This window comes from Amia ocellicauda, unplaced genomic scaffold (genome assembly GCF_036373705.1).
Source record: "Amia ocellicauda isolate fAmiCal2 unplaced genomic scaffold, fAmiCal2.hap1 HAP1_SCAFFOLD_145, whole genome shotgun sequence".
Lineage (NCBI taxonomy): Eukaryota > Metazoa > Chordata > Actinopteri > Amiiformes > Amiidae > Amia > Amia ocellicauda.
In genome coordinates, this window is record NW_027102708.1 from 140,001 (window position 1) to 149,438 (window position 9,438).

Genomic DNA, 9,438 nt, shown 5'->3' on the forward strand with positions numbered 1-9,438 from the left:
GCCCTGGAGGTCTGCCTGCCTGCCTGCCTGCCCTGGAGGTCAGCCTGCCAGCCCTGGAGGTCTGCCTGTTAGCCCTGGAGGTCTGCTATCCAGCCCTGGAGGTCTGCTATCCAGCCCTGGTAGCAGCACTGCCAGCCCTGGAGGTCTGCCTGTTAGCCCTGGAGGTCTGCTATCCAGCCCTGGTAGCAGCACTGCCTGCCCTGGAGGTCTGCCTGCCTGCCTTCCAGCCCTGGAGGTCTGCTATCCAGCCCTGGTAGCAGCACTGCCTGCCCTGGAGGTCTGCCTGCCTGCCCTGGAGGTCTGCCTTCCAGCCCTGGAGGACAGCCTGCCTGCCCTGGTAGCAGCACTGCCTGCCTTCCAGCCCTGGAGGTCTGCCTGTTAGCCCTGGAGGTCTGCTATCCAGCCCTGGTAGCAGCACTGCCTGCCCTGGAGGTCTGCCTGTTAGCCCTGGAGGTCTGCTATCCAGCCCTGGTAGCAGCACTGCCTGCCCTGGAGGTCTGCCTGCCTGCCTTCCAGCCCTGGAGGTCTGCTATCCAGCCCTGGTAGCAGCACTGCCTGCCCTGGAGGTCTGCCTGCCTGCCCTGGAGGTCTGCCTTCCAGCCCTGGAGGTCTGCTATCCAGCCCTGGTAGCAGCACTGCCTGCCCTGGAGGTCTGCCTGCCTGCCTTCCAGCCCTGGAGGTCTGCTATCCAGCCCTGGTAGCAGCACTGCCTGCCCTGGAGGTCTGCCTGCCTGCCCTGGAGGTCTGCCTTCCAGCCCTGGAGGACAGCCTGCCTGCCCTGGTAGCAGCACTGCCTGCCTTCCAGCCCTGGAGGTCTGCCTGTTAGCCCTGGAGGTCTGCTATCCAGCCCTGGTAGCAGCACTGCCTGCCCTGGAGGTCTGCCTGCCTGCCCTGGAGGTCTGCCTGTTAGCCCTGGAGGTCAGCCTGTTAGCCCTGGAGGTCTGCTATCCAGCCCTGGAGGTCAGCTATCCAGCCCTGGAGGTCTGCCTGCCTGCCTGCCTGCCCTGGAGGTCAGCCTGCCAGCCCTGGAGGTCTGCCTGTTAGCCCTGGAGGTCTGCTATCCAGCCCTGGAGGTCTGCTATCCAGCCCTGGTAGCAGCACTGCCTGCCCTGGAGGTCTGCCTGCCTGCCCTGGAGGTCTGCCTTCCAGCCCTGGAGGACAGCCTGCCTGCCCTGGTAGCAGCACTGCCTGCCTTCCAGCCCTGGAGGTCTGCCTGTTAGCCCTGGAGGTCTGCTATCCAGCCCTGGTAGCAGCACTGCCTGCCCTGGAGGTCTGCCTGCCTGCCCTGGAGGTCTGCCTGTTAGCCCTGGAGGTCAGCCTGTTAGCCCTGGAGGTCTGCTATCCAGCCCTGGAGGTCAGCTATCCAGCCCTGGAGGTCTGCCTGCCTGCCCTGGAGGTCTGCCTGTTAGCCCTGGAGGTCTGCTATCCAGCCCTGGAGGTCTGCTATCCAGCCCTGGTAGCAGCACTGCCAGCCCTGGAGGTCTGCCTGTTAGCCCTGGAGGTCTGCTATCCAGCCCTGGTAGCAGCACTGCCTGCCCTGGAGGTCTGCCTGCCTGCCCTGGAGGTCTGCCTGTTAGCCCTGGAGGTCTGCCTGTTAGCCCTGGAGGACAGCCTGCCTGCCCTGGTGGCAGCACTGCCTGCCCTGGAGGTCTGCTATCCAGCCCTGGAGGACAGCCTGCCTGCCCTGGTAGCAGCACTGCCTGCCTTCCAGCCCTGGAGGTCTGCCTGTTAGCCCTGGAGGTCTGCTATCCAGCCCTGGTAGCAGCACTGCCTGCCCTGGAGGTCTGCCTGCCTGCCTTCCAGCCCTGGAGGTCTGCTATCCAGCCCTGGTAGCAGCACTGCCTGCCCTGGAGGTCTGCCTGCCTGCCCTGGAGGTCTGCCTTCCAGCCCTGGAGGACAGCCTGCCTGCCCTGGTAGCAGCACTGCCTGCCTTCCAGCCCTGGAGGTCTGCCTGCCTGCCTGTTAGCCCTGGAGGTCAGCCTGTTAGCCCTGGAGGTCTGCTATCCAGCCCTGGAGGTCTGCCTGCCTGCCCTGGAGGTCTGCTATCCAGCCCTGGAGGTCTGCCTGCCTGCCTGTTAGCCCTGGAGGTCTGCCTGCCTGCCCTGGCAGCAGCACTGCCTGCCCTGGAGGTCTGCCTGCCTGCCCTGGTAGCAGCACTGCCTGCCCTGGAGGTCAGCCTGCCTGCCCTGGAGGTCTGCCTGTTAGCCCTGGAGGTCTGCTATCCAGCCCTGGAGGTCTGCCTGCCTGCCCTGGAGGTCTGCCTGCCTGCCCTGGAGGTCTGCTATCCAGCCCTGGAGGTCTGCCTGTTAGCCCTGGAGGTCAGCCTGTTAGCCCTGGAGGTCTGCTATCCAGCCCTGGAGGTCTGCCTGCCTGCCATCCAGCCCTGGAGGTCTGCTATCCAGCCCTGGTAGCAGCACTGCCTGCCCTGGAGGTCTGCCTGCCTGCCCTGGAGGTCTGCCTTCCAGCCCTGGAGGACAGCCTGCCTGCCCTGGTAGCAGCACTGCCTGCCTTCCAGCCCTGGAGGTCTGCCTGCCTGCCTGTTAGCCCTGGAGGTCAGCCTGTTAGCCCTGGAGGTCTGCTATCCAGCCCTGGAGGTCTGCCTGCCTGCCCTGGAGGTCTGCTATCCAGCCCTGGAGGTCTGCTATCCAGCCCTGGTAGCAGCACTGCCTGCCCTGGAGGTCTGCTATCCAGCCCTGGAGGTCTGCCTGCCTGCCCTGGTAGCAGCACTGCCTGCCCTGGAGGTCTGCCGGCCTGCCCTGGAGGTCTGCTATCCAGCCCTGGAGGTCTGCCTGTTAGCCCTGGAGGTCTGCTATCCAGCCCTGGAGGTCTGCCTGCCTGCCCTGGCAGCAGCACTGCCTGCCCTGGAGGTCAGCCTGCCTGCCCTGGAGGTCTGCCTGTTAGCCCTGGAGGTCTGCTATCCAGCCCTGGAGGTCTGCCTGCCTGCCCTGGAGGTCTGCCTGCCTGCCCTGGAGGTCTGCCTTCCAGCCCTGGAGGTCTGCCTGCCTGCCCTGGTAGCAGCACTGCCTGCCCTGGAGGTCTGCTATCCAGCCCTGGAGGTCTGCCTGCCTGCCTGTTAGCCCTGGAGGTCTGCTATCCAGCCCTGGAGGTCTGCCTGCCTGCCCTGGAGGTCTGCCTTCCAGCCCTGGAGGTCTGCCTGCCTGCCTGTTAGCCCTGGAGGTCTGCCTGCCTGCCCTGGCAGCAGCACTGCCTGCCCTGGAGGTCAGCCTGCCAGCCCTGGAGGTCTGCCTGCCTGCCTGTTAGCCCTGGAGGTCTGCCTGCCTGCCCTGGAGGTCTGCCTGTTAGCCCTGGAGGTCAGCCTGTTAGCCCTGGAGGTCTGCTATCCAGCCCTGGAGGTCTGCCTGCCTGCCTGTTAGCCCTGGAGGTCAGCCTTCCAGCCCTGGCAGCACGGCCTACCAGCCTGCCAGCCTGCCCTCCCCAGCCACACAGCCCTGCCTGCCTGCCCTGGAGGTCAGCCTTCCAGCCCTGGAGGTCTGCCTGCCTGCCTTCCAGCCCTGCCTGCCTGCCTGCCTGCCCTGGAGGTCAGCCTTCCAGCCCTGGCAGCACGGCCTACCAGCCTGCCAGCCTGCCCTCCCCAGCCACACAGCCCTGCCTGCCTGCCCTGGAGGTCAGCCTTCCAGCCCTGGAGGTCTGCCTGCCTGCCATCCAGCCCTGGAAGTCAGCCTTCCAGCCCTGGAGGTCAGCCTTCCAGCCCTGGCAGCAGCACGGCCTACCAGCCTGCCAGCCTGCCCTCCCCAGCCACACAGCCCTGCCTGCCTGCCTGCCAGCCCTGGAGGTCTGCCTGCCTGCCTGCTGCTGCTAGGCCGCTGCCCCGAGCCGCCGACCCCATCGACAGGAACACGAGAGAGTTTACAAGCGAGAGGAGGCCACATATTCGACACCTTTCGTGCTCGTTTTAGGGTCCTCTCCAGTCTGTTTGGACGTGTGTTATTCTGAATCTGCTGCTTTAACTCAAGGGATTCTGTCGTGATTGATGCCTTGTACTTCGCTGTATGTTTGCACTGGTGTTGTAAGTCGCCCTCTGTAAGATCATCATTTATTATCTGCCAAGAAATAAAGATCATCATAATGTTCCCCAACTTTCAGCTTCTGGGGAGTTTGTTCCAGAGTGTGACGACTCTCTCTCTATCACCATCTCTCTCTCCCTCTCCACCTCTCTCTCTCTCTCTCTCCCTCTCTCTATCTCTCCCTCTCTCTCACTGTGTGTGTGTGTGTGTGTGTGTGTGTGTGTGTGTGTACAGCAGTGTCCCTAGACGAGAGAGATATCCCTAGACGGGGAAATTACTTTCAAACTGCAGTACCGAAATGTGTCCGTTAGATGGCAGCATGCACCAAGGAATGAAGGAAAGTGCAAAACAAAATGAAAAGGCACATCGCCTGGGCGAAAAATAATCGTAACAAATCAACGGGGGCATTTCTCGGAAAACTAACACCGGGGCAGTGCTCAGGGGGGTCCCACCTCGTGGCCACCCGGTTTGGGGGGCCATCGGGGCCGGCTGAAGAATCGCCCATACTCTGCCATAGGCAGCCCACGGTCCATCCGATCAGAGCAATGCCGGGCGGCCGGCAACCTATGGATCATAACACATCAACGGAGGCATGATAAGAGCATCTTTTATTATCTGCCAAGAAATATAGACCATCACAATGTTCCCCAACTTTCAGCTTCTACCACATCGCTGGGGAGTTTATTCCACTGTGTGACTACTCTCTCTCTATCTCTCTCTCTCTCTCTCTCTCTCTCTGTGTGTGTGTGTGTGTGTGTGTGTGTGTGTGTGTGTGTGTGTGTGTACAGCAGTGTCTCCGGTTTTCCTTTTGGAATGCCTTGAAGCCGGGGGGGCTTTGCACTCATGAGAACATAGGGTGTCCTTGCCCTCCTTTCGCAGCCCAGGGCATTGAGAGATCCCTAGACGGGGAAATTACTTTCAAACTGCAGTACCGAAATGTGTCCGTTAGATGGTAGCATGCACCAAGGAATGAAGGAAAGTGCAAAACAAAATGAAAAGGCACATCGCCTGGGCGAAAAATAATCATAACAAATCAACGGGGGCATTTCTCGGAAAACTAACACCGGGGCAGTGCTCAGGGGGGTCCCACCTCGTGGCCACCCGGTTTGGGGGGCGATCGGGGCCGGTTCCGAAAATCGCTAAATCTCCCATAGCCAGCCCACGCTCCATCCGATAGAGCACTGCCGGGCGGCCGGCCGGCAACTACGGATCATAACAAATCAACGGGGGCATTTCTCGGAAAACTAACACCGGGGCAGTGCTCAGGGGGGTCCCACCTCGTGGCCACCCGGTTTGGGGGGCGATCGGGGCCGGTTCCGAAAATCGCTAAATCTCCCATAGCCAGCCCACGCTCCATCCGATAGAGCACTGCCGGGCGGCCGGCCGGCAACTACGGATCATAACAAATCAACGGGGGCATTTCTCCGAAAACTAACACCGGGGCAGTGCTCAGGGGGGTCCCACCTCGTGGCCACCCGGTTTGGGGGGCGATCGGGGCCGGTTCCGAAAATCGCTAAATCTCCCATAGCCAGCCCACGCTCCATCCGATAGAGCAATGCCGGGCGGCCGGCCGGCAACTACGGATCATAAGAAATCAACGGGGGCATTTCTCCGAAAACTAACACCGGGGCAGTGCTCAGGGGGGTCCCACCTCGTGGCCACCCGGTTTGGGGGGCGATCGGGGCCGGTTCCGAAAATCGCTAAATCTCCCATAGCCAGCCCACGCTCCATCCGATAGAGCAATGCCGGGCGGCCGGCCGGCAACTACGGATCATAAGAAATCAACGGGGGCATTTCTCCGAAAACTAACACCGGGGCAGTGCTCAGGGGGGTCCCACCTCGTGGCCACCCGGTTTGGGGGGCGATCGGGGCCGGTTCCGAAAATCGCTAAATCTCCCATAGCCAGCCCACGCTCCATCCGATAGAGCACTGCCGGGCGGCCGGCCGGCAACTACGGATCATAACAAATCAACGGGGGCATTTCTCCGAAAACTAACACCGGGGCAGTGCTCAGGGGGGTCCCACCTCGTGGCCACCCGGGTCTGGGACCGATGGGAGCACTTTAAAATTTTCGAGTCAGGGGACCAGACGGCCGAGTGAAAAACTTTGAAAAATATTCTATCTCCTCACTCCCATTGACTTTACATTAGGGCGACCAGGCGGCCGGCGGAAAAAAAATCATAACAAATCAACGGGGGCATTTCTCCGAAAACTAACACCGGGGCTGTGCTCAGGGGGCTCCCAGCTATCAGCCCCCCGGGTCTGGGGGCATTGTTTTTCTTTTTAATCATTTTGAGCATTTCCCCCAGTTTAGAGATGTGTGCCCCTAGACAACCCATTGAGAATAACTATGAAATGTTCTGAAGTTTTGATTTTCAAATGTCGGTGAAAATTGAAAAACGTCATATATTCTTCAAAGGAAGCATGGGGCGATGGTAGGGAGAGTCCCCGCAGCGTGCCTCGGCGGCGATGGGAGCGTTTTCGATGTCCCCGTCCCCCCCCCATAGGGATAGAAGGGGAGTTAGGTGACCAGGCGTCCCGGGTCCCAAAAATCGAAAAATTAATATAGAATGCTTTTTAATCCAGAAATAAAGTAGGGGGCAGTCCTGGTGAGAGTCCCAGCCACAGCCCCAGTGTGTTTTGGAGCCGTTTGGGGCCGGGTGAAAAACTTTGAAAAATGTTCTATCTCCTCACTCCCATTGACTTTACATTAGGGCGACCAGGCGGCCGGCGGAAAAAAAATCATAACAAATCAACGGGGGCATTTCTCGGAAAACTAACACCGGGGCAGTGCTCAGGGGGGTCCCACCTCGTGGCCACCCGGTTTGGGGGGCCATCGGGGCCGGCTGAAGAATCGCCCATACTCTGCCATAGGCAGCCCACGGTCCATCCGATCAGAGCAATGCCGGGCGGCCGGCAACCTATGGATCATAACACATCAACGGAGGCATGATAAGAGCATCTTTTATTATCTGCCAAGAAATATAGACCATCACAATGTTCCCCAACTTTCAGCTTCTACCACATCGCTGGGGAGTTTATTCCACTGTGTGACTACTCTCTCTCTATCTCTCTCTCTCTCTCTCTGTGTGTGTGTGTGTGTGTGTGTGTGTGTGTGTGTGTACAGCAGTGTCCCTAGACGAGAGAGATATCCCTAGACGGGGAAATTACTTTCAAACTGCAGTACCGAAATGTGTCCGTTAGATGGCAGCATGCACCAAGGAATGAAGGAAAGTGCAAAACAAAATGAAAAGGCACATCGCCTGGGCGAAAAATAATCGTAACAAATCAACGGGGGCATTTCTCGGAAAACTAACACCGGGGCAGTGCTCAGGGGGGTCCCACCTCGTGGCCACCCGGTTTGGGGGGCCATCGGGGCCGGCTGAAGAATCGCCCATACTCTGCCATAGGCAGCCCACGGTCCATCCGATCAGAGCAATGCCGGGCGGCCGGCAACCTATGGATCATAACACATCAACGGAGGCATGATAAGAGCATCTTTTATTATCTGCCAAGAAATATAGACCATCACAATGTTCCCCAACTTTCAGCTTCTACCACATCGCTGGGGAGTTTATTCCACTGTGTGACTACTCTCTCTCTATCTCTCTCTCTCTCTCTCTCTCTCTCTGTGTGTGTGTGTGTGTGTGTGTGTGTGTGTGTGTGTGTGTGTGTGTACAGCAGTGTCTCCGGTTTTCCTTTTGGAATGCCTTGAAGCCGGGGGGGCTTTGCACTCATGAGAACATAGGGTGTCCTTGCCCTCCTTTCGCAGCCCAGGGCATTGAGAGATCCCTAGACGGGGAAATTACTTTCAAACTGCAGTACCGAAATGTGTCCGTTAGATGGTAGCATGCACCAAGGAATGAAGGAAAGTGCAAAACAAAATGAAAAGGCACATCGCCTGGGCGAAAAATAATCATAACAAATCAACGGGGGCATTTCTCGGAAAACTAACACCGGGGCAGTGCTCAGGGGGGTCCCACCTCGTGGCCACCCGGTTTGGGGGGCGATCGGGGCCGGTTCCGAAAATCGCTAAATCTCCCATAGCCAGCCCACGCTCCATCCGATAGAGCACTGCCGGGCGGCCGGCCGGCAACTACGGATCATAACAAATCAACGGGGGCATTTCTCGGAAAACTAACACCGGGGCAGTGCTCAGGGGGGTCCCACCTCGTGGCCACCCGGTTTGGGGGGCGATCGGGGCCGGTTCCGAAAATCGCTAAATCTCCCATAGCCAGCCCACGCTCCATCCGATAGAGCACTGCCGGGCGGCCGGCCGGCAACTACGGATCATAACAAATCAACGGGGGCATTTCTCCGAAAACTAACACCGGGGCAGTGCTCAGGGGGGTCCCACCTCGTGGCCACCCGGTTTGGGGGGCGATCGGGGCCGGTTCCGAAAATCGCTAAATCTCCCATAGCCAGCCCACGCTCCATCCGATAGAGCAATGCCGGGCGGCCGGCCGGCAACTACGGATCATAAGAAATCAACGGGGGCATTTCTCCGAAAACTAACACCGGGGCAGTGCTCAGGGGGGTCCCACCTCGTGGCCACCCGGTTTGGGGGGCGATCGGGGCCGGTTCCGAAAATCGCTAAATCTCCCATAGCCAGCCCACGCTCCATCCGATAGAGCAATGCCGGGCGGCCGGCCGGCAACTACGGATCATAAGAAATCAACGGGGGCATTTCTCCGAAAACTAACACCGGGGCAGTGCTCAGGGGGGTCCCACCTCGTGGCCACCCGGTTTGGGGGGCGATCGGGGCCGGTTCCGAAAATCGCTAAATCTCCCATAGCCAGCCCACGCTCCATCCGATAGAGCACTGCCGGGCGGCCGGCCGGCAACTACGGATCATAACAAATCAACGGGGGCATTTCTCCGAAAACTAACACCGGGGCAGTGCTCAGGGGGGTCCCACCTCGTGGCCACCCGGGTCTGGGACCGATGGGAGCACTTTAAAATTTTCGAGTCAGGGGACCAGACGGCCGAGTGAAAAACTTTGAAAAATATTCTATCTCCTCACTCCCATTGACTTTACATTAGGGCGACCAGGCGGCCGGCGGAAAAAAAATCATAACAAATCAACGGGGGCATTTCTCCGAAAACTAACACCGGGGCTGTGCTCAGGGGGCTCCCAGCTATCAGCCACCCTATCCCGGGACCGATGGGAGCACTTTAAAATTTTCGAGTCAGGGGACCAGACGGCCGAGTGAAAAACTTTGAAAAATATTCTATCTCCTCACTCCCATTGACTTTACATTAGGGCGACCAGGCGGCCGGCGGAAAAAAAATCATAACAAATCAACGGAGGCATTTCTCCGAAAACTAACACCGGGGCAGTGCTCAGGGGCCTCCCAGCTATCAGCCCCCCGGGTCTGGGGGCATTGTTTTTCTTTTTAATCATTTTGAGCAT